We start from the raw sequence: 26,331 nt of genomic DNA, 5'->3' as shown, positions 1-26,331 counted from the left end.
AAACCAGGCATCAGGGTAATTCAAAAGCCTCACAGGGTACCAGAGGCTAGACGTAAATCCAGGGGCGGATTAAGGGTACCATGGGCCCCGGGCACTTTCAAGTTTGCCCCCCTTCCCGATCTCTGAAGACAGAACTTTGAAGACGCTGTACCGTATATATTTGCAGATCTGGCATGGTTTTGAATTAGCTGTAAAAGCAGAATGAGCCATACATAAGAGAAAAAGCAGAATATTTGAGACACTACAGTGGTCAGGAGCTTTATAACTTTTTCATTTTTACGTCAATGGAGTGGTGTGTGAAGTATTATTTTTTGGCGGGAGGAGTTGTAGTTTTTATTGCCACCATTTAAAGTACCATATAATCGGTGAAGTGTAAAAATCTGAGATTCCTCCATGGGTTTTTGGTTTTAGTTTTTACTTTATATATTTACCTTCTCTTACATTTTTACTACTTTTTTACTTAATTTTTATCTACTTTTACCTTAATAGAAGGTAAATATATACAGCCCCACAACCAAGCTAACAACAAATATACAGACCCAGAACCAAGCTCAGTACATATATACAGTCCCAGAACAATTAGCATATAGTGTGCGCCGTTTTAAAAGTGGATTTTAAGAATTTTGCTGAAAAAAACATACAAGGGAATTGTAAAGGATCTGCCAGACACAGCTTCTGTGTTGACGCTCGTGGTTACTCAGTCTGCACCTGCTCCTAAGTCTGATGGAGTGACTCCTTCTACCACTCAGGCTGGGAGGCTGAGAAGTGGGAGAGCCTATCACAGCCTGGCCAGACGGAGCTAGCTCCCGCCCTCTGTCTATTTATACCTTCGTTTCCTGCTCCTCATTTGCCTGTGATTCTGCTAGTTTCCTGGCTCTGCTGCTGCTGCTTGTACTATTCATCCTCTGCTTCATATTGACCCTGGCTTTACTGACTACTCTCTTGCTCTGCGTTTGGTACCTCGTACACTCTTGGTTTGTCTCGGCTCGTTCACTACTCTTGTAGCTCACGGTGTTGCCATGGGCATCTGCCCCTTTTCCCTTAGCTTCTTTGTACCCTTGTCTGTCTGTCTGTCGTGCACATAGTGAGAGTAGGGACCGTCGCCCAGTTGTGCGCCGTCGCCTAGGATGGGCCGTTGCAAGTAGGCAGGGACTGAGTGGCGGGTAGATTAGGGCTCACCTGTATGTCTCCCTACCCCGGCATTACATAATCACAGGCCCATATACCTTTTCTACCCTGGTCCCTGACACACTATGGACCCCCTTGAGACCCTGGCTCAGCAAATGCAGGGCCTCTCCCTACAGGTCCAAGCCCTGACTCAGAGGGCAACCTGCATGATGCTACCCTGGTAGTGCTTCCCACCAAACCTCTTGAACCCCACCTCAAGTTGCCTGACCAGTTCACAGGGGACCGGAAGACTTTTTTCTCCTTTCGGGAGAGTTGTAGGCTCTATTTCCGTCTAAAGCCCCACTCCTCAGGTTCTGAGAGCCAGCGAGTGGGTATAATTATGTCCCGGCTCCAGGAGGGGCCCCAAGAATGGGCCTTCTCCTTGGCTCCCGACGCCCCTGAGCTTTCCTCTGTTGACCTTTTTTTTTTCTGCTCTCGAGCTCATATGTGACGAGACTGACAAGACTGCCTTTGTCGAGAGTCAGCTGGTGACCTTACGTCAGTGTAAGAGACCCGTTGAGGAGTACTGTTTGGACTTTAGGAAGTGGTGTGTAGCTTCTCGGTGGAATGACCCTGCCTTGAGGTGCCAGTTTAGATTGGGTCTGTCGAACGCCCTGAAGGACCAGTTAGTTAGCTATCCCTCTTCTGACTCTCTAGATCAGGTAATGGCTTTAGCGGTACGTCTTTACCGACGTCTCAGGGAACGACGACTTGAAAGTTTTTGTGCCTTCTCCTCTGGCTCCCCCATGATGGCTCCCGAGGTGCTGTTGCTTCGTTCTTCCACGGAAAACTCGGATGAACCTATGCAACTCGGGGCCTCCGTGTCTCCCCAACAACGTAGAGAGTTCCGCAGGAAGAATGGTCTCTGCTTCTACTGTGGGGATGACAAGCATCAAGTGAACAACTGTCCTAGGCGTAAGAATAAGCAGCCGGAAAACTTCCGCGCCTAAGTGACCATCAGGGAGGTCGCTTGGGCGCACAGGTATTTCCCGTATACATGAAAACTAATAAGATCATGCTTCCCTTTCAGGTCTCTTTTAGTGGAAGGTCTGCTACCGGCAATGCCTTCGTGGATTCAGGGTCTTCTGCTAATATTATGTCTGTGGAATTTGCTATGTCTCTAGCTATGCCATTGATTGAATTGCCTAAACCTGTCCCGGTAATGGGTATCGACTCCACTCCTCTTGCTAATGGTTATTTTATGCAGCATACCCCTGTTTTTGAACTCCTTGTTGGCTCCATGGATTTGGAGCAGTGCTCTATACTGGTGATGCAGGGATTATCATCCGATTTGGTTTTAGGCCTACCCTCGTTGTAGATGCATAATCCCACGTTTAACTGGAACACTGGGAATCTTACCAAATGGGGTAATGAATGCATGACCTCATGTATTTCTGTTAATTTTATTTCTCTCCCTGAGGTGGTGAACACTCTACCTGAGTTTATTCAGGACTTTGCTGATGTTTTTTCTATAAAGGCCTCCGAAGTGTTACCTCCTCATAGAGAGTACGATTGCGCAATCGATTTGGTACCAGGGGCTAAGCTCCCTAAGGGTAGGATATTTAATCTATCTTGTCCCGAACATGAAGCCATGAGAGAGTATATCCAGGAATGCCTGGCCAAGGATTACATTCACCCCTATACTTCTCCGGTAGGTGCTGGCTTCTTCTTTGTAGGGCAGAAGGATGGTGGTCTTAGGCCGTGCATCGATTACCGAAACTTGAATAAGGTCACTGTAAGGAACCAGTATCCCCTTCCATTGATTCCTGATCTCTTCAATCAGGTTCAGGGGGCCCAATGGTTCTCTAAGTTTGATCTACGGGGGGCTTATAACCTTATCCGCATCAAAGTGGGGGATGAGTGGAAGACTGCGTTTAACACGCCCGAAGGTCCTTTCGAATACCTCGTCATGCCCTTTGGGTTGTGTAATGCTCCCGCGGTCTTCCAGAATTTCATAAATCAGATTTTAAGAGACTACCTGGGGGTATTTCTTGTAGTGTACCTTGATGACATACTGGTGTTTTCCAAGGACTGGTCCTCCCACATTGAGCATGTCAGGAAGGTGCTCCAGGCCCTTCGGGAAAACAAACTGTTTGCTAAAGCTGAAAAATGTGTGTTTGGGGTGCAAGAGATACCATTTTTGGGTCAAATCCTCACTCCTCATGAATTCCGCATGGACCCTGCCAAGGTTCAGGCTGTGGCTGAATGGGTCCAACCTGCCTCCCTGAAGGCGTTACTGTGCTTCCTGGGGTTTGCTAATTATTACAGGAGATTTATTGCTAACTTCTCGGTCATCGCTAAGCCTCTTACGGATCTCACTCTCAAAGGTGCTGATCTCCTCCACTGGCCTCCTGAGGCGGTCCTGGCTTTTGAGGTCCTTAAGAAGTGCTTTATCTCGGCCCCAGTGCTGATTCAGCCTAACCAAATGGAGCCGTTCATCGTGGAGGTTGACGCCTCCGAGGTGGGAGTGGGTGCTGTCTTGTCCCAGGGTACCAGGTCCCTCACCTATCTCCGTCCCTGTACCTACTTCTCCAGGAAGTTCTCACCCACTGAGAGTAACTATGATATTGGCAACCGCAAACTCTTAGCCATTAAATGGGCATTTGAAGAGTGGCGCCACTTCCTGGAGGGGGCTAGGCACCAGGTAACGGTCCTTACTGACCACAAGAATCTGGTTTTCCTAGAATCTGCCCGGAGGCTAAACCCGAGACAAGCTCGATGGGCGTTAGTTTTTACTAGATTCACCTATAGGGCTGGGTCTAAAAATATTAAAGCTGATGCACTGTTGCGTAGCTTCATGGCCAGCCCTCCTTCGGAGGAAGATCCTGCTTGTGTTTTGCCCCCAGGTATAATCATTTCCTCTGTTGATTCTGACCTAGTCTCCGAAATTGCGGCTGATCAAGTTTCAGCTCCCGGGAACCTTCCTGAGAACAAGCTGTTTGTTCCCCTGCAATTTCGGCTAAGGGTACTCAGGGAGAATCATGACTCTGCACTATCTGGCCATCCAGGCATCCTGGGAACCAAGCACCTCATTGCCAGAAACTATTGGTGGCCTGGGTTGCTTAAAGACGTTAAAGCCTATGTCGCCGCTTGTGAGGTTTGTGCTAGGTCCAAGACTCCCAGGTCCCGACCAGCGGGCTTACTATGTTATTTGCCCATTCCCCAGAGACCTTGGACCCATATCTCCATGGATTTTATCACCGATCTGCCTCCATCTCAAGGCAAGTTGGTGGTGTGGGTTGTAGTAGACCGCTTCAGTAAAATGTGCCACTTTGTGCCCCTCAAGGAACTACCCAATGCTAAGACGTTAGCTACCTTGTTTGTCAAATACATCCTGCGTCTCCATGGGGTTCCTGTCAATATTGTTTCTGACAGAGGGGTACAATTTGTTTCATTGTTTTGGAGAGCCTTCTGTAAGAAGTTGGAGATTGATCTGTCCTTCTCCACTGCCGTCCATCCTGAAAATAATGGCCAGACTGAGAGGACTAATCAGTCTCTAGAACAATATTTAAGGTGTTTCAACTCTGACTGTCAATGTGATTGGGTCTCCTTCATTTCCCTCGCTGAATTATCCCTTAATAACCGGGTCAGTAACTCGTCAGGGGTCTCCCCCTTTTTCTGTAATTTTGGATTTAATCCACGGTTCTCTTCCGTTTCACCTGGTGGTCCCAACAATCCCGAGGTAGATGTCGTTCATCGGGAACTGTGCACAGTCTGGGCCCAGGTTCAGAAGAACCTAGAGGCGTCCCAGAGCATACAAAAGACTCAGGCAGATAGAAGACGTTCTGCTAACCCCTTGTTTGTGGTCGGGGATCTGGTGTGGCTGTCTTCTAAAAAATTGCGCCTTAAAGTCCCGTCCCAAAAATTTACTCCCCAGTATATAGGGCCATACAAGGTCATTGAAGTCCTTAACCCTGTCTCCTTCCGACTGGAGTTACCCCCGTCTTTTCGAATACACAATGTGTTTCATGCCTCCCTCCTGAAACGCTGCTCCCCATCCTTGGCTCCCTCGAGGAAACCTCCTGTCCCTGTTCTCACCCCTGAAGGGGTAGAATTCGAGGTGGCCAAGATTGTGGACAGCAGGATGGTCCAAGGCTCCCTCCAGTACCTGGTCCATTGGAGAGGATACGGGCCTGAGGAGAGGACTTGGGTACCCGCCCGGGATGTTCACGCTGGGGTATTGCTCAGGAGGTTCCATCTTCGGTTCCCCAATAAGCCAGGTCCACCTAGAAAGGGTCCAGTGGCCCCTCATAAAAGCGGGGGTACTGTAAAAGATCTGCCAGACACAGCTTCTGTGTCGACGCCCGTGGTTACTCAGTCTGCACCTGCTCCTAAGTCTGATGGATTGACTCCTTCTACCACTCAGGCTGTGAGGCTGAGAAGTAGGAGAGCCTATCACAGCCTGGCCAGACGGAGCTAGCTCCCGCCCTCTGTCTATTTATACCTTCGTTTCCTGCTCCTCCTTTGCCTGTGATTCTGCTAGTTTCCTGGCTCTGCTGCTGCTGCTTGTACTATTCGTCCTCTGCTTCATATTAACCCTGGCTTTACTGACTACTCTCTTGCTCTGCGTTTGGTACCTCGTACACTCCTGGTTTGACTTGGCTTGTTCACTACTCTTGTAGCTCACGGTGTTGCCGTGGGCATCTGCCCCTTTTCCCTTAGCTTCTTTGTACCCTTGTCCGTCTGTCGCCCAGTTGTACGCCGTCGCCTAGGACGGGCCGTTGCAAGTAGGCAAGGACTGAGTGGTGGGTAGATTAGGGCTCACCTGTCTGTCTCCCTACCCCGGCATTACAGGAATGTTTGGAAATATTGTCAGGTCATGTATTACTGCATGGTGGATGTTCAAGGGTTTAAAACTACCTGACAGATTCCCCTTAAATAAACAATTAATTAAGAACAATTCCATCTGCCCTGCAATGTTGTTATTATAAATATATCCTATATAATTACAGCAGCAGGACCAAGCTCTGACATGTATACAGTACCAGAACCAAGCTCAGTACATAAATACAGCACCAGAACAAAGCTCAGTACATAAATACGGCACTAGAACAAAGCTCAGTACACATATACAACACCAGAACCAAGCTCAGTACATACATACAGCACCAGAACAAAGCTTAGTACATATATACTGCACCAGAACAAAGCTCAGTACATAAATACAGAGCCAGAACAAAGATCAGTACATAAATACAGCACCAGAACAAAGCTCAGTACATAAATACAGTGCCAGAACCAAGCTTAGTACATATATACAGCACCAGAACAAAGCTCAGTACATAAACACAGTGCCAGAACAAAGCTCAGTACATATATACAGCACCAGAACTGAGCTTCGTACATATATACAGCACCAGAACAAATACAGTTCAGTACAGAGATAATTTGCAAATTTAATTTAACCCCTGCCGTATAAATTTGTACGACATAAAACAACAGCTCCCAGTACAGGCTGAACAATGGTTAGGATATGCTGGAAGTTGCTGTTTAACAAAAAAGAATGCTACCAACCATTATCCCGCTGCAGAACATACAGTGACTACAGTACTGATTTGTCACAGGGAAAATAAACATTTACATTGAGTGACTCACAGGTGACGTCTCAGATTCTTTTTAGTACTTTTTCTCTTTTCTAGTCCATCTGGTCCAGACCTCTATGATGACTTCTCCCGGGCATGGCCCATTTCTGCAGTTTTCAGCTCAGATGTCTTCGGCTCCTCACTTTTCCAACATTTCCGCACCTAGAAAGGAAGATAAAATTCTCATGATGCCACACTCTATGCTGCTAAATATAATAGTATCATACACTGTGCCCTTGAATATAATAGTACTGTATGCTGTGCCCTTGAATATAATAGTACTATACACTGTGCCCCTGAATATAGTAGTACTATACACTGTGCCCCTGAATATAATAGTATTATACACTGTGCCCTGAATATAATAGTACTATACATTTTGCCCTGAATATAATAGTGCTATACACTGTGCCCGTGAATATAATAGTTCTATACACTGTGCCTCTGAATAGAATAGCACTATACACTGTTCTCCTGAATATAATAGCACTATACACTGTGCTCCTGTATATAATAGTACTATACACTGTACTCCTGAATATAATAGTACTATACACTGCGCCCCAGAATATAATAGTATTATACACTGTGCCCCTGAATATAATACTACCATACACTGCACCCCTGAATATAATAGTACTATACACTGCGCGCCTGAATAGAATAGTACTATACACTGTTCTCCTGAATATAATAGCACTATACTGTACACTGTGCTCCTGTATATAATTGTACTATACGCTGTACTCCTGAATATAATAGTACAATACACTGTACTTCTAAATATAATAGTATTATACACTGTGCCCCTGAATATAATACTACCATACACTGTGCCCCTGAATATAATAGTATTATACACTGTGCCCCTTAAAATAATAAATAAAAATAATAATAGTATTATACCCTGTGCCCATGAATTAAATTGTATCAAACACTGCAAAGTAAAACACCACACACAACAATGCCCCCTGTAGATAGCACTAGTCACTATGCCCCCTGTAGATAGTGCCAGTTACCAAGTACTCAGTAGATAATGCACCTTGTAGATGGTGTCAGTCACAATTCCCCCTGTAGATAGCGCCAGTCACAATGCCCCCTGCAGATAGTGGCAGTTTCAATGCCGTCTGTAGATAATGCCCCCTGTAGATAGCATCAGTTACAATGCACTCTATAGATAATGCCCTTTGCAGATGGGGCAAGTCACAATGCCCCCTGTAAATAGTGCCAGTTACAAGGCCCTATGTAGATAATGCCCCCTGTAGATAGTGTCAGTTACAATGCCCCTTGTAGATAGCACCTGTCACAATGCCCTCTGTAGATAGCACCAGTTACAATGCCCTCTGTAGATTATGTCCCGTGTAGATAGCGCCAGTTACAATGCCCTATGTAGATAATGTCCCCTGTAGATAGCGCCAGTTACAATGCCCTATGTAGATAATGTCCCCTGTAGATAGTGGCACACAGTTACAATGCCTTATGTAGATAATCTTCCCTGTTGAAAGCGCCAGTTACAATGACCTCTGTAGATAATGTCCCCTGTATCTATTGCCCCCAACGCTGCCCAGAAAAAAACAAAACATTCTCACCTGTCCCCGTTTCCACGTCTGCCTCCAGCGATGCAGGAGTGGTCAGAGACCAGACTGTGTCATCCAGCGTAACGGCGCAGTCGGTGTGATGACATCATCGTGCTGACTGTGTCATTAGTAAAGTGCCGAATGGGAGGAAGGGAACTGATAGTTCCCTGTCTCACCCGCCAGCGCTAAAGTAAGCAATTGTATCCGTATCCAAAAGACACGGATACAATTGGGTGAGAGGTCCTGCTTCACTCCGGTTCTCTGAACTGGCAGTAATTTTAACAGCCGGTACGGGAGAACCGGGGCGAACTGGGCCCCCTTCCAGCCTTGGGCCCCAGGCACTTGCCCAGATTGCCCTCATTATAATCCGCACCTGCGTAAAGCGATTGCAGAAGAAGTGCAAATAAAGTTAAAACTGGGCGCTATAGAGGAGTCACATAGTGACTGGTCTAGTCCACTGGCGTAGCTATAGGGGTCGCAGCGGTCGGGCCCACAGCCCCCCGCACCACATCAATAAAAAGTTACTATAGTAACTCGGGCCGCGGGGCCCTGTTACTATAGTAACAGACTGTACTTACCTTCCTGGTTCCGGATCGCAGCGGAGGTCCTGACGTCAAGCGCTATGCGCTGCGCACAGCATCGAGACGACAGAACTACCGCCGCGGCTGAAGAGGAAGGTAAGATTAGCCCTGACTGGCGGGGTCCGACTCCCGGGACCCGCCAATCAGCTGTTTTGAAGGGGCTGCAGCACTCGTACGAGAGCTGCTCCCCTTCATTCCTGTCACACTGTGAATCGGTGTCGGCGATTCACAGTGTGAGCGAGTAGTGAAATGAAGGGGAAGCAGCTCTCGTACGAGTGCTGCGGCCCCTTCAAAACAGCTGATTTGCGGGTCCCGGGAGACACATCTGCTATTGATGGCCTACCCTGTGGATAGGCCATCAATGTTTAGGGACTGCACAACCCCTAAGCCTACGATGTAGCAGGCTTAGGGGGCCCATGAGACAGGATCACAGATTGTGTGATGCTGTCTGCTCTGCCCTGTATCTAAGCCAATCACACTGTAGGTTTAGATACAGGGCCCCAGCACACAATAATCTTATACTGTATAAGATTACTGTCTGCTGGACTCTGTATCTAAGCCTACCTTGTGGTAGGCTTAGATACAGGGTCCCACAGACAGTATCACACATGGGCCATGTATCTAAGCCTAACACATGTTACTAATAGTTTTTCTTATGTGTTTTCTTACAGATTCGGTCGTTGGACTACGGCGGATTCCAGGACTACTTCGATTACGGCTTTTTTTATTATCAATAAAATGGTTAATGAGGGTTGTGTGGGGTTTTTTTTATTTCAATAAAATATTTTTTCTATGTCTTTGTGTTTTTTTTTAAACTATATTACTACCGCCTTAGTAATGGCCGCCGGCTGATTGACAGCATCCATTGCTAAGGCGGGGCTTAGTGTTAGCCGGTGATGAGGCTAACACTAACCCCCTTTATTACCCCGGTACCCACCGCCACCAGGGGTGCTGGGAAGAGCCGGGTACGATCCAGTACCTGACCATCTGTAGTGATGGGCGGCCACTGGGGTGGCCGCAGGCTGGTATTACCAGGAGGGGAAAGGCCAGATACAGTGGCCCTTCCCACCCTGGTAATGCTAGGCTGCTACTGCTTTATTGTATCTGGCTGGTTATGAAAAATGGGGGGGACCCCACGTTATTTAAAAAAAACTAAAATAAAAAATAATTGGAAAGAACGATGTGGGGTCTCCCCCAATTTTCATAACCAGCCAGATACAACACAGCAGCAGCAGGCCGCATTACCAGGGTGGGAAGGGCCACTGTTTTTGTCCTTCCCCAGCCTAATACTACCAGCCTGCGGCCACCCCGGTGCCTGCCCGTCACTACAGATGGACGGGTACTGGTTCGTACCCGGCTCTTCCCAGCATCCCTGGTGGCGGTGGGTACCGGGGTAATAATGGGGGTTAGAGTTGGCCACTGCACCTGCTAACATTAAGCCCCGCCTTAGTAATGAAGATTGTCAATCAGCCAGCGGCCATTAGTAAGGCGGGGATAATAAAGTTTAAAAAGATACAAGCACATAGAAAATATATTTTATTGAAATAAAAAAACACAACCCTCATTAACCATTTTATTGAGAATAAAAAAACGCCGTCATTGAAGTCCTCGAATCCGAAGTCCAACAACCGAACCTGTAAAAAAAACACAAACACACAAAAATAATCAGTAACACATAAAGAAGCAAAATTATTATTCTTACCTTTCCTGGGTCCAGCGCTGGAGCCGCAATGTCAGCGAGCTGAGTCCTGTATCTAATCCAATCATGTGTGATACTGTCTGCTGGGTCCTATATCTAATCCAATCATGTGTGATACTGTCTGCTGGGCCCTATATCTAATCCAATCATGTGTGATACTGTCTGCTGAGCTACTGTATCTAATCCCATCATGTGTGATACTGTCTGCTGAGCTACTGTATCTAATCCCATCATGTGTGATACTGTCTGCTGAGCCACTGTATCTAATCCTATCATGTGTGATACTGTCTGCTGGGCCCTATATCTAATCCAATCATGTGCGATACTGTCTGCTGGGCCCTATCTCTAATCCTATCATGTGTGATACTGTCTGCTGAGCCGCTGTATCTAATCCTATCATGTGTGATACTGCCTTCCGAGCCACTGTATCTAATCCGATCATGTGTGATACTGTCTGCTCAGCCACTGTATCTAATCCTATCATGTGTGATACTGTCTGCTGAGCCACTGTATCTAATCCTCTGATGTGCGATACTGCCTTCTGAGCCACTGTATCTAATCCTATCATGTGTGGTACTGTCTGCTGAGCCACTGTATCTAATCCTATCATGTGTGATACTGTCTGCTGAGTCATTGTATCTAATCCTATCATGTGTGATACTGTCTGCTCAGCCTGTGTATCTAATCCTATCATCTGTGATACTGTCTGCTCAGCCACTGTATCTAATACTATCATGTGTGATACTGTCTGCTCAGCCACTGTATCTAATCCTATCATGTGTGATACTGTCTGCTGAGTCAATGTATCTAATCCTATCCGTAGTTTATAGGGTCGTAGTGCTATAGATATGCTATGCTGTCTCCTATACACACATTTTTTTGGGGGCGGACACATATGTATAGGGGCTATTTCCCCTGACATTTTAAACCCTGAGGGTATTTTCACACGGCAGCGTCCATTACAGCTGAAATTACGGGGCTGTTTTCATGAGAAAACAGCACCGCAATTTCAGCCGTAATGGCATGTGCAGGCGTCTTTCGCTGCGTCCATTACGGACGTAATTGGAGCTGTTTTTCCATGGAGTCCATGGAAAACGGCTCCATTTACGTCTGAAGAAGTGACAGGCACTTCTTTGACGCGGGCTTCTTTTTTACACGCCGCCTTTTGACAGCGGCGCATAAAAAAAATGACCGTCGGCACAGAACATCGTAAGACCCATTCAAATGAATGGGCAGATGTTTGCCAACGCTTTTGAGCCGCATTTTCGGACGTAATTCAATGCTAAAACGCCCGAATTACGTCCGTAAATATGGTGTGTGAACCCAGCCTTAGTGACGCCCCGGCTGCTAGTGCTGCATTGTTGGGTAACTTAGGAGACCCAGCGATTCAGCTGAAAGCTGCGGACCGTCGGCCATGAGGAGTTTGCGGGGGGGGCCCAATAAGAACTTTTGCATCGGGGCCCATGAGCCTTTAGCTACGCCCCTGGTCTAGTCCTATAGTTCTAATCTCAAAACCTGAAGACAGCTTACGTTTTTGTAATGATTTTAGGAAGCTGAATCCTGCATCCAAATTCGACGCTTATCCCATGCCTCAGGTGGATGAGCTAATTGATAGACTGGGCAATGCCAGGTATTTCACCACATTAGACCTACAAAAGGTTACTGGCAAGTGCCATTGACAGATAAAGCTAAAGAAAGAAACAGCCTTTAGCATCCCTGATGGACATTTTCAATATGTGGTTCTTCCATTTGTTCACATGGGGCTCCAGCCACATTTCAGCGGTTGATGGACAGGATTTTAAGCCCACAACGGAAATATGCTGCTGCCTATCTGGATGATGTGATTATACATAGTCCAGATTGGGAGAGTCATCTACCCAGGTTTCAAGCAGTCCAGAACTCTATAAGGGTAAGGCCACACGGTGCAGTTTATGTTGCGTTTTTAAAACGCCGCAAGTCATTTTTCAATAGAAGTCAATGGTGACATTTTGGTTATGGACAGACTGCTGCTATTATGTTACAATGTGTTTTTTTGTGCAGTTAACTGCATCTTCATAATGTCCAACCGCATGCAGTTACTGACCGCGCTGCCAAAGTTGTTGCTGAACTGCTTGCGTTTTTGCTAACAGTTCTGCAATGCATTGTTACATAGTTACATAGTTACATAGTTTGTACGGTTGAAAAAAGACACATGTCCATCAAGTTCAACCAAGGGATGGGAAAGGGGAAGTGGGATGGGAAAGGGGAAGTAAAAAATTTCTACACATAGCAGTTAATATTTTTTTGTTCTAGGAAATTATCTAAGCCTTTTTTAAAGCCATCTACTGTCCCTGCTGCGACCAACTCCTGCGGTAGGCTATTCCATAGATTCACAGTTCTCACAGTAAACAAGGCTTGTCGCCACTGCAGGTTGAACCTTTTTTTCTCCAGACGGAGGGAGTGCCCCCTTGTTTTTTGAGGGGGTTTTACATGGAACAGGATTTCACCATATTTTTTGTATGCGCCATTCATATATTTATATAAGTTAATCATGTCCCCCCTTAGTCGTCTTTTCTCAAGGCTAAATAGGTTTAGTTCTTTTAATCTTTCCTCATAACTTAGATTCTCCATGCCCCTTATTAGCTTTGTTGCTCTTCTTTGTATTTTTTCCAACTCCAGGGCATCCTTTCTATGAACTGGAGCCCAGAACTGAACTGCATATTCTAGATGAGGCCTCACTAATGCTTTGTAAAGTGGTAATATTACATCCCTGTCCCGCGAGTCCATGCCTCTTTTGATACACGACAATATTTTGCTGGCCTTTGAAGCAGCTGATTGACACTGCATGCTGAAATTTAGTTTATGATTTACAAGTACACCCAGATCCTTCTCAACAATTGACTCCCCCAGTGTAGCTCCCCCTAGGACATATGATGCTTGCAGGTTTTTCGTACCCAGATGCATAACTTTACATTTATCTACATTAAACTTCATTTGCCAAGTGGACGCCCAAACACTTAGTTTGTTTAAATCTGCCTGCAATTCACAAACATCTTCCATAGTCTGAACTATATTGCATAGCTTGGTGTCATCTGCAAAAATAGAAATAGTGCTATTAATCCCATCCTCTATATCATTAATAAATAAGTTGAATAATAGTGGTCCCAGCACTGAACCCTGGGGTACACCACTTATAACTGGGGACCATTCAGAGTAGGAATCATTGACCACAACTCTCTGGATATGGTCCTTGAGCCAATTCTCAATCCAATTACAAACTATACTTTCTAATCCTATAGTCCTTAATTTACCCATTAGATGTCTATGAGGGACAGTGTCAAATGCCTTTGCAAAGTCCAAAAACACTATATCCACAGCGGCCCCTCTGTCTAGGCTTCTGCTTACCTCTTCATAAAAACAAATCAGGTTGGTTTGACAGCTTCTGTCCTTTGTAAAACCATGCTGGCTGTCACTTATAATACTATTTATTGTCACATAATTCTGTATATAGTCCCTCAATAGCCCCTCAAACATTTTCCCCACAATTGATGTTAAGCTTACTGGTCTATAATTACCCGGCGAAGACCTAGAGCCCTTTTTGAAAATAGGCACCACATTTGCCCTGCGCCAGTCCCTTGGCACTATACCACTCATGAGAGACTCTCTAAATATTATGAAGAGGGGGACAGAAATAACTGAACTAAGCAGGGCATTGTAATGAACTATATACAGGGAGAACCTAACAAACTACAACACGGGTGAAAACTATGTCCATCAATTATTTCCTTTAAAAACGCAACAGAACTGCTGCATTACAGAGACAAAAAACGCATGCGGTTTTCAAACACAACAAAACCGCGTCACCGACGCACCGCGTGACCTTACCCTTAGAGAACCAGTCTTGACAGCAAACCCTAAAAAATGTGCCATTGTACAGGAAGAGGCAAAATACCTTGGCTACACAATTGTGCGAGGTGTCATCAAACCTCAAATAAACAAAATTGCGGCATTCAGAACTGGCCCAAGTCTGTAAACAAAAATTAAGAGAGGTAATTTCTGGGTTCAACCGGGTCACTACAGACGTTTTATTGAAAATTTTGTCAGCATTTGTTAAGAAACGTCTGTTCCTTTAACATCGCCTTGACTACTGGTCTAGCTTCTGGGCGGTTCTGGTTTTACTTTGAGCCTATCTGTCTTCTCTGTCTGTCTCCCTATTAGGCTGGATTCACACGAGCATGTTCGGTCTGTAAAGGATGGAACGTATTTCGGCCGCAAGTCCAGGACCGAACACACTGCAGGGAGCCGGGCTCCTAGCATCAAAGTTATGTACGAAGCTAGGAGTCCCTGCCTCTCCGTGGAACTACTGTCCCGTACTGAAAACATGATTACAGTACGGGACAGTAGTTCCACGGAGAGTCAGGGCCTTTACGGACCGAACATGCTCGTGTGAATCCAGCCTAAGGCCTGATTTACACGAGCGTGTGCGTTTTGCGCACGCAAAAAACGCTGCATTTTGTGTGCGCAAAATGCACTTAACAGCTGCGTGTGTCATCAGTGTATGATGCGCGGCTGTGTGATTTTCGCGCAGCCGCCATCATTATGACACTCCATTTGGATGTTTGTAAACAGAAAAGCACGTGGTGCTTTTCTGTTTACATTCAGAGTTTGACAGCTGTTGCGCGAACCACGCAGTTCGCACGGAAGTGCTTCCGTGCGGCATACGTGGTTTTCACGCACCCATTGACTTCAATGGGTGCGTGATGCGCGAACAGCGCACAAAGAAAGGACATGTCGTGAGTTTTACGCAACGCACTCGCGCTGCGCAAAACTCATGCACTGTCTGCACTGCCCCATAGCCTAATATAGGTGCGTACAACACGCGTGAAAAGCACGCGCGTCGCACGAGTTTATATTACGCTCGTGTAAATGATGCCTTAGAGGTAAGGGTGGAGTATTTACACCTGGCTTCCTCCACTTGTTCTTTGCTTGTGATTTACTTGTCTTCAGGTGTTTTGATCAAGTTTCTGACACTTCTGACTTCTGGACTTCTTTGAAACTAACCTCGGCTTGTCTCTGGATAACCCTTGTTTACTGATTTGGAATATCTGCTCCCGGCTGGTTTTGACCCCTGCTATACCTGGTATCCACTTGCTTTCTGATTTGGATTTTCTGTTTACCCTCTGGCTGTCTGGTTATCCTTTTCAGGTTTGCCTGCATTGCACCTCTTATCTTATCCATGTTCACGCTTATTCCTGGCAGTCTCCTGCAGTCTTTGGGGAATCGCTCACATAGCAATTCCATAACATAATCACAAGCCCATTTATATTATATTTTTCACGATGGAACCCATGCAAGCCCTGTTGGAACAGATGGACAAACTGACTCAACTTGTACAAGGTCTGGCCATAAGGATATAACAGCATGAAACTGCGCAGCCCCAAGCAGTCTTTCCAGCCGCAACTCCGGTTGAACCAAAAGTGAACTTACCCAATCGTTTCTCTTGTAATCGTAAGTCTTTGGTTAATTTTCGTGAGAGTTGAAAATTATATTTTCAACTAAGACCTATCTCCTCTGGAACTAAGAAACAGCGAGTGGGTATCGTCATTTCACTTTTGCAGGGTGATCCTAAAACCTGCGCCTTTTCGCTGAGACCTGTTGCCCCTGAACTTTTTTCTGTGGAGATCTTCTTTGACGCTTTAGAATTCATTTTTGGAGAACCAGATATCACTGCAGTGGCTGAGGCCAATCTGTTACCTCTCCAGCAAGGACGGCGTCCTGTCGAAGATTATTGTTCGGAATTTAGACGATGGTTTATTTCTTTACCATGGAATGATGCTGCACTCCGGTGTCAGTTCTGCTGAGGCCTTTCAGAAACCTTGAAAGATCTCTAATAAATTACCCTCCGCCCTTGACTCTAGAGGATACCATGTCCCTTGTTGTGCGTCTGGACGGACGACTACAAGAGCGAAAAAATGAAACATCTGCAATGGCCTATCCTCTTCCCTGTGCTGAGTTCCCTTCATCTGATGGACAAGAACCCATGCAGTCGGGCTCAACTATTTCTTCTCAAGAACAGTGTTTTTTCGGAAACGCAAGGAGCTCTGTTTCTATTGCAGTGACGCTGGTCCTACACTTAAGAACGGTTCCAAGCGTCCAGAACGTCCAGCCCCGGAAAACTTCAGAGCCTATATGGTCATCGGGAATGCCATCTGGCAGTCAGTTTTACTGACATTTTAAAAAAAAATCCTTTTGCTTGTTAATGTATGGTTTAACCCCTTAGTGACCATCCTATTTTAGGCCTTAATGACCAAGCTATTTTTTATGTTTTTCCAATCGTCCAATTATATTTTTGTGTTGACATAGCTGTATAAGGCATTGTTTTTTGTGGGACAAGTTGTATTTTTTAATAGCACCATTTTAGGGTACATATAATTTATTGATGAACTTTTATTACCTTTTTTGGGGGGAGGATTGAAAAAAAAAAAACAGCATTTGCGCCACATTTTATATAGATTTTGTATGCTTTACTGCTTTTACACAGTAAAAACACTTTTTTCTCCAAAATTACGCTTTTGTGTCTCCATATTTGAAGAGCCATAACTTTTTTATTTTTCTGTCCATGCAACTGTATGGGGGCTTTTTTTTTTTTTTTTTTGCGGGACGACTTGTAGTTTTTATTGGTAACATTTTGGAGTACATGCAACTTTTTGATCACTTTTCATCCCATTTTGTTTTAAGGCAGGATTCACAGAAAACAGCAATTCTTTCATTGTCTTTTACTTTACTTTTTTATGGCGTTCGCCGAACGGGTTAACACCTAGGCGCACCGCGACACAACTGTACGTCCTGGTGGCCAGTGTCTTAGCGTACCAGGATGTACAGTTACTGCGCGGTTCCCGGTTCACACTGTCGGTGACAGCTGTCACTCCACTGTTGCCGATCAGCGGCTAATTTCCGCTGATTTCTGCAATTAACCACTTAAATGCGGCAATCGATTGCAATCGCTGCATTTTAGGGGTTTCTAGCACATCGGCAGACCTCACAATGAAATCGTGAGGTTAGCAGATGGCTAGCATTGCTAACGGAGGCCAAGTAATGGCCTCCATGTCTGCCATGTACGGAAGCCTATCAGGACCAGCCTCCTGATAGACTTGCTGTCAGAGTGACAGGACGTCACTGTCGTTCGCGATACACACTGTCGGTGACAGTGTCGGTGACAGTGTGCATCGGGAACCGGGAGGTCAGCTGTCAGTGACAGCTTACACTCTACTGTTGCCGATCAGTGGCTCATCGCCACTGATTTCGGCAATTAACCAGTTAAATGCGGCGCTCAATTGCGATCGCCACATTGAGAGGGTTTGTAGCACATCAGCAGCCCCCAGCCAATTGTGGGGGCTGCTGATGCTTGTGATGTCACCCGGATGTATGGAAGACTATGAGGATCAGTCTCTGGCTGGTCCTCGTAGACTTACTGTCAGAGTAACTGTGACGTCACACTGACAGCTGGAATACGTTACACTACCTAGGTAGTGTAATGTATTCTAGCAGCCATCAGAGCTGCAGGTAAAAAAAGAAAGTGTAAAAAGTAAAGAAGAAAGAAAAAAAGTTAATAAAAATGTTCTACAAAAGTGTAAAAATAAAAGATTTTTTTTCTCCTATAATAAGTCTCTTATTGTAGGGAAAAAATAAAAACGTTCGTAACGACCCAAGCTATAAAACTATAATGTTATTTTTCCCGCGCGGTGAAAACCGCAAAAAAAATAAACTAAAAACAATGCCAGAATCACTATTTTTGGTCACCACCCCTCTCAAAATATAGACTAAAAAGTGATAAAAAAAATAAAAACTGCAACCCGTACTGCAAAAAACAAGCCCTTACACAGCTTTTTTTAACTGAAAAATAAAAAAGTTATGGCTCTCAGAATATGGTGATAATAAATTATTTTATAAACAAGTGATTTTATTGTGCAAACGCTGTAAAACATGAAAAAAAATATATACATATTGTATCGCCGTAATCGTATCGACCTGCAGAATAAAGTAAAACTGTAATTTTTAGTGCATAATGAACGACGTAAGAAATGAAGAATTTAAATTGTCAAAATCACAGTTTTTTTGGTCACAAAAGCTCAAAATGAAATGTAATAAAAAGTGATCAAAAAGTTGTATGTACCAAAAAATGGTACCAATAGAAACTACAGCTTGTCCCGCCAAAAATAAGCCCTCACACCGCTCAATCGACTAAAAAATAAAAAAGTTATGGCTCTCAGAATGTGGTGATACAAAACAATTTATTTTTTTTAACAAATCGTTTTTTCTTTGTAAAAGTAGTAACATATTAAGAAAAATATATACACTACCATTCAAAAGTTTAGGGTCACTTAGAAATGTCCTTATTTTTTCAAGAAAAGCACAGTTTTTTTCAATGAAAATAACATTAAATTAATCAGAAATACACTCTATACATTGTTAATTTGCTAAATGACTATTCTAGCTGCAAACGTCTGGTTTTTAATGCAATATCTACATAGGTGTATAGAGGCCAATTTCCAGCAACCATCACTCCAGTGTTCTAATGGTACATTGTGTTTGCCAACTGTGTTAGAAGGCTAATGGATGATTAGAAAACACTTGAAAACCCTTGTGCAATTATGTTGGCACCGCTGTAAACAGTTTTGCTGTTTAGAGGAGCTATAAAACTGACCTTCCTTTGAGCTAGTTGAGAATCTGGAGCATTACATTTGTGGGTTCGATTAAACTCTCAAAATGGCTAGAAAAAGAGAGCTTTCATGTGAAACTCAACAGTCTATACTTGTTCTTAGAAATGAAGGCTATTCCATGCGAGAAGTTGCCAAGAACCTGAAGATTTCCTACAACGGTGTGTACTACTCCCTTCAGAGGACAGCACAAACAGGCTCTAACCAGAGTAGAAAGAGAAGTGGGAGGCCCCGCTGCACAACTGAGCAACAAGACAAGTACAATAGAGTCTCTAGTTTGAGAAATAGACGCCTCACAGGTCCTCAACTGGCAGCTTCATTAAATAGTACCCACAAAACGCCAGTGTCAACGTCTACAGTAAAGAGGCGACTCCGGGATGCTGGCTTTCAGGGCAGAGTGGCAAAGAAAAAGCCATATCTGAGACAGGCTAATAAAAGGAAAAGATTAATATGGGCAAAAGCACACAGACATTGGACAGAGGAAGATTGGAAAAAAGTGTTATGGACAGACAAATCGAAGTTTGAGGTGTTTGGATCACACAGAAGAACATTTGTGAGACGCAAAACAACTGAAAAGATGATGGAAGAGTGCCTGACGCCATCTGTCAAGCATGGTGGAGGTAATGTGATGGTCTGGGGTTGCTTTGGTGCTGGTAATGTGGGAGATTTGTACAAGGTAAAAGGGATTTTGAATAAGGAAGGCTATGACTCCATTTTGCAACGCCATGCCATACCCTGTGGACAGCGCTTGATTGGAGCCAATTTCATCCTACAACAGGACAATGACCCAAAGCACACCTCCAAATTATGCAAGAACTATTTAGGGAAGAAGCAGGCAGCTGGTATTCTATCTGTAATGGAGTGGCCAGCGCAGTCACCAGAACTCAACCCCATAGAGCTGTTGCGGGAGCAGGTTGACCGTATGGTACGCAAGAAGTGCCCATCAAGCCAATCCAACTTGTGGGAGGGGCTTCTGGAAGCATGGGGTGAAATTTCTCCCGATTACCTCAGCAAATTAACAGCTAGAATGCCAAAGGTCTGCAATGCTGTAATTGCTGCAAATGGAGCATTCTTTGACGAAAGCAAAGTTTGAAGGAGAAAATTATTATTTCAAATAAAAATCATTATTTCTAACCTTGTCAATGTCTTGACTATATTTTCTAGTCATTTTGCAACTCATTTGATAAATATAAGTGTGAGTTTTCATGGAAAACACTAAATTGTCTGGGTGACCCCAAACTTTTGAACTGTAGTGTACATTTGGTATCACCATAATCATATTGACCCGCAGAATAAAGTTAAGTTGTTGTTTTTACCGCACGGTGAAAACGGTAAAAACGAAACCCAAAAAGCAATGGAGGAATTGCAGTTTTCTCAAATTTCACCCCGCAAAGAATTTTATTTTCGGCTTCCCAGTACAATATATGGTACTTTAAATGGGGTCAATACAAACTACAACCCTTCCCGTAAAAAAAGAAGCCCTCACACCGCTCTATTGATGGAAAAATCAAAAAGTTATGGCATGTGGAATGCGGGGAGTGAAAAACTAAAATGGAAAAGCAAAAAACGATCAGTCCTGCAAAGGTTATTTAATTTCTATTAAAAAAAAATCAATTATTACCACATCCGGGGTATTGTCATACTCTGGAGAGATTGCGTTCCAAATTTAGGATGACTTTTTCTCCTTTATCCCTTGTGAAAATGAAAAAATGCAACATTTTAGTGGACAAAAATGTTGGTAATCATTTTCACGGCCTAATTCTACTAAATTCTGCAAAAAACCTGTGTGGTATAAATGCTCACTATACCCCTAGAAAAATTCCTTAAGGGATGTAGTTTCCCAAATGGGGTCACTTTTGGGGTGTTTCCACTGTTTTGTTCCCTCCAGGGCGTTGCAAATGTGACATGGCACCCGAAAACCAATCCAGCAAAATCTGCGCTCCAAAATCCAAATGGCACTCCTTCCCTTCTGAGCGCTGTCGTGGGTCCAAACAGCAGTTTATTACCACATATTGGGTATTTCCGTAATCAGGAGAAGATACTTTACAAATGTTGGGGTGCATTTTCTTCTTTATTCCTTGTAAATATTACAAATTTCTATATTTTTTCAGAAAAAAAGTAGATTTTAATTTTCACACACTAACTCTAATAAGTATAGCAAAATACCTGTGGGGTCAAAATGCTAACTATACCCCTAGATAAATTCCTTGATAGGTGTAGTTTCCAAAATGGGGTCACCTTTGGGGAGTTTCCACTGTTTTGGCACCACAAGACCACTTCAAACCCGACATGGTGCCTTAAATATAATCTAAAAAAAAGCAGACCCCAAAATCCACTAGGTGCTCCTTTGCTTCTGTGGCCGGTGTTTCGGTCCATTAGGGCACTAGGGCCACATGTTGGATATTCATAAAAACTGCAGAACCTGGGCAATAAATATTGAGTTGTGTTTCTCTGGTAAAACCTTCTGTGTTACAGAACTTTTTTTTATTGCAAATGAATTTTGTAAAAAAAAAAAAAAATTTGTACATTTCCCCTCTACTTTGCTTTATTTCCTGTGAAACGCCTAAAAGGTTAAGAAACTTTCTGAATGCTGTTGTGAAAACTTTGAGGGGTGCAATTAAAATGGGGTAATTTATTGGGGGATTCTAATATCCAAGGCCCTCAAAACCACTTCAGAACTAAACTGGTACCTGTAAAAATAGCCTTTTGAAATTTTCTTGAAAATGTGAAATGTCAAATACTTTTGTGTCAAAAAAGACAAAAGTATAGTAGGTATGATACCTTTATTGGCTAACCATAAAAGTTCTATATGCAGCTTTCAGAGCACACAGGCTCCTTCTTCAGGCAATTTAACAAATGAATGACTTAGAAAAAAGCACAACATTTAAGATGTTACACAAAGACAATAATACATCATTAAGATAAGCCGGGGCAATAAAACGGAGGTTATAGGGGTGATGACTTAGGAGTTGAGGCATCTGGAGTCAGTCTGATGGGGGACGTGACGTGTGTCCATGTAGTGGCTCATAAATCCAGGTGTTAGATTGAGACCTTGTGTCAATGACTGGAATTTTATCATCAGCTTGAATTCCCAAATTTTTCTTTCTCTGTTGTTTTTAAAATGACCCTTTAGAATTAGGACCTTTAAATCTGCTAAACTGTGATTAGGTCCAGAGAAGTATTTTCCCACAGGTGTATCCACCTCATATTTTATTGTACGTCTGTGAAGATTCATCCTGGTTTGTAGTTTTTGTATGGTTTCCCCAATGTAGATTCCTTTATTGATGCACCTTGTACACAGGATCCTGTACACTACATTGGAGGATTTTATAGTCCTGCTATGTGTTTGGTATGTGGACGGTGTTTGATGACAAGATGTTGGTACAGGTCTTGTACTTTCTACTGTTGCATGGAAAAGTGCCAGTCTCTGATGATAATGAGAGGGCACTTCTGACCAGGAGATTCCTTAGGTTTGGTGGCTGTTTGTATGCAAGGAGCGGTAAATCCAGGAATATTTCCTTCAGTTTATTGTCTTTGTTGAATACAGGTTGGAGATCAGCAGCAATTTGCCTTAAGATGTTCATTTGGGGGCTGTATAGGACCGCTAGGGGCACTCTGCTGTTGTCTTCCTTCTTTTTGTACTCCAGAAGATTGCTCCTTGGAATTCTTGTTGCTCTATAGATCTGATCATCTATAATTTTTGGATGGTATCCCTGTTGTAAGAATGTATACCTCAGTGATAGCAGTTCTTGTTCTCGGTCTTCACTGTCTGAACAGATCCGTATGTACCGCAGAGCCTGGCTGTAGATGATGGATTTCTTTATGTGTCTCGGATGGAAGCTGTTCCATCTCAGATATGCTGGACAGCCTGTAGGTTTATGGTAGATTGTGGTTTGTATGGTATTGTTTCTCATGTATATGGTCATGTCCAGGAAATGTATTTGAGATGTTGAGTAGTTGTGAGTGAGTTTGATAGTAGGATGGAACTTGTTGAAGTTTTTGTGGAAAGAAAGAAGTTCATGCTCAGAGCCTGTCCAGATTATCAGCAGGTCAACAATGTACCTAAAATATGCTAGAGGTTTAGTTGCGCAGGTTGATAATAACTCTTCCTCTAGGTTGGCCATAAACAGGTTAGCATATTGAGGTGACATTTGGCTACCCATAGTGCTTCCCATACACTGCAGATATATATCTTTGTCAAATAAAAAATAATTGTGATGGAGTATAAACCTGATGAGTTGTAGGGCTGGCTCTGTCGCTAGATTGTTCTTTTGAAGAAAGTGTTGGCATGTGGCTATGCCATCCTTATGGGGGATGTTAGAATAGACTCCACATCCATAGTTGCCAATATTGTTCCCTCTGATAGTGGACCTAGGGCTGAGAGTTTGCAGAGGACGTCTGTGGTGTCCTGGACATAACCGGGTGTGCACCTCACCAAGGGCTTTAGAAGATTTTCCACCCAGCCAGAAATATTCTGTTAAAGTCCCAACACCTGAAATGATTGGTCTCCCTGGATTGTCTTCTTTATGTATTTTAGGTAACATGTAGAATTTACCCATTCCGGGATTGTCCGGTATAAGGTCCATTAAACTGTCTGATACAGCGTTGAAACTATTGATGATATGGACAAGTTCTTCTGTGTATTGTTTGGTGGGATCTTCTTTAAGCAGGGTGTAGTATTTTTTGTCTGAGAGTTGTCTGTGTGCCTCCTGGACGTATTCAGAATTACTACAGCCCCTCCTTTATCAGCGGGTTTGACGATGATGTCTTTGTTGGATTTTAGTGATTTTGTGGCGTTCCCTTCCTCCATGCTGAGATTGTATGTTACTTTGTGCGGTTGGTCCAAGATCTCAGATCACTTCTTTTTCTGAAGCAGTCAATGTAGTAATCCAGAGTTTGATTGTATCCAGGTTGTGGGGTCCAGTTTGTCGTCTTCTTCTTTTTTGATGTTTCTTTTCACATCGCAGCTTGTGATGTCATATCTGTTTTGTCAGAAAAGCATTCTTTCAGCCGCAATCTGCGGAAGTATTCCTCCATGTCACTGCAAAACTGGGATCAGTCAAGTGGTTTAGTGGGACATAATGTAAGTCCTTTAGACAGAACATTCTTTTCCATTTTGCTTGGTTCATAGTGGGAGAGGTTTACCACAGAGGATGGTCTATACAAATGGTTATGTGGATTTTGCTTTCCTTCTTGTATTTTGAGACCCGCTTTCTTCCTTAGTCTGTTGAGTTTCATTTGTTTGCAGATGATAAGTTGATTTTGTAATTTATTGTAGAATTACTTTAACACTTGCTTTGTTAGACTTGATCCAGGTCCTTGTATTGTATCATTTAGGGAATTAATCTTATTTTGGATGGTTCTCTTCTTGTTGTAAAAAAATCCAATAAAGTGATTCCGCAGTCTTTCAGATGATTTGTAGCAAAGTTTCTGTGAAAAGTGAGTGTTGTAGGTAAATTCAGTTGGATTCTTGATCATGAGGCCTTTGGGGATAAGATTCTCCTTTTTGCATCTGGTTAGGAAGAATATGTCGCTATTCAGTTGTGCCAGTTTCTTCAGTAGGTTTTTAAGATCCATTTGTGTTCGGTATATTGGGGTATCCTCCATTTTGCTACACTATTTTTTACTCTACTTCTTGAAAATGTGAGAAATTTCTGCTAAAGTTCTAAGCCTTGCAACGTCCTAGAAAAATAAAAGGACGCTCAAAAAACAATGCAAACATAAAGTACACATATGAGAAATGGTAACTAGTGACTATTTTGTGTGGTATTACTGTCTCAATTAGGCTGGGTTCACACGAGCATGTTCGGTCCGTAATGGACGGAACGTATTTTTCGGCCGGAAGTAACGTACCAAAAACAGTGCAGGGAGCCGGGCTCCTAGCATCATAGTTATGTACGATGCTAGGAGTCCCTGCCTCGCTGCAGGACATCTGTCCTGTACAGTAATCATGTTTTCAGTACGGGACAGTAGTTCCACGGAGAGGCAGGGACTCCTAGCATCGTACATAACTATGAAGCTAGGAGCCCGGCTCCCTGCAGTGTGTTCAGTCTGGGACTTGCGGCCGAAAAACGTTCCGTCCATTACGGACGTAACATGGTCGTGTGAACCCAGCCTTACAAGCAGATACATTTAAATTTAGAAAAATGCACGTTTTTGCAAAGTTTCTCAAAATTTTGGTGTTTTTCACTGATAAATATTGAATTTATCGACCAAATTTTCATTTCACTATCATAAAGTACAATATGTCACAAGAAAACAATCTCAGAATTCCTTGGATAGGTTAAAGCATTCCCAAGCTATTACCACATAAAGTGACACATGTCAGCTTTGAAAAAATTGGCTGTGCCACAAGGCCAAAACAGGCTGTGTCCCGAAGGGGTTAAAGAAACTCTGTCACCAGTTCAATACTTCTTTATCTTCTACCTAATCTAGTAAACGCTTTGATGCTGATAACTACTGGTTATTTTTTTTTTGGGGGGGGGGGATTTAAATTGTCGTTTTTTCCTCCCCACTTTCCAAAAGCCATAACGTCTTTATTTTTACTGTCGATACAGTACTATGAGGGCTTGATTTTTGCGGGACAAGTTGTAGTTTTTTGTAGCACCATTTATTGTGCCATATAATGTACTAGGAAACGGGATAAAAAATATTTGTGGGGTAGAAAATTAAAAAAAACAGCGATTCCTCCATGGTTTTTTGTGTGCCGTTTTTACGGAATTCACTGTGCAATTAAAACAACATGTTAACTTTATTCTGTGGGTCAATACAATTACGGCGATACCAAATATATATAGCTTTTTCTATATTTTACTACTTTTACTAGTAAAAACCTAAGTGTAAAAAAGAAAATTTATTTTGTGTCGCCAAATTCCAAGAGCCATAACTTTTTTTTTTCCGTCGATTAATTGGTATGAGGGCTTATTTTTTGCGGGATAAGCTGTAGTTTTTAATAATACCATTTTGGTGTACAAGCGACGGTTTGATCACTTTTTATTTCATTTTTTGTGGGAGATTAGGTGACCAAAA

Source organism: Rhinoderma darwinii, chromosome 1 (genome assembly GCF_050947455.1).
Source record: "Rhinoderma darwinii isolate aRhiDar2 chromosome 1, aRhiDar2.hap1, whole genome shotgun sequence".
In the NCBI taxonomy this organism is placed as follows: Eukaryota; Metazoa; Chordata; class Amphibia; order Anura; family Rhinodermatidae; genus Rhinoderma; species Rhinoderma darwinii.
Note: the sequence above shows the minus strand (reverse complement) of the source record.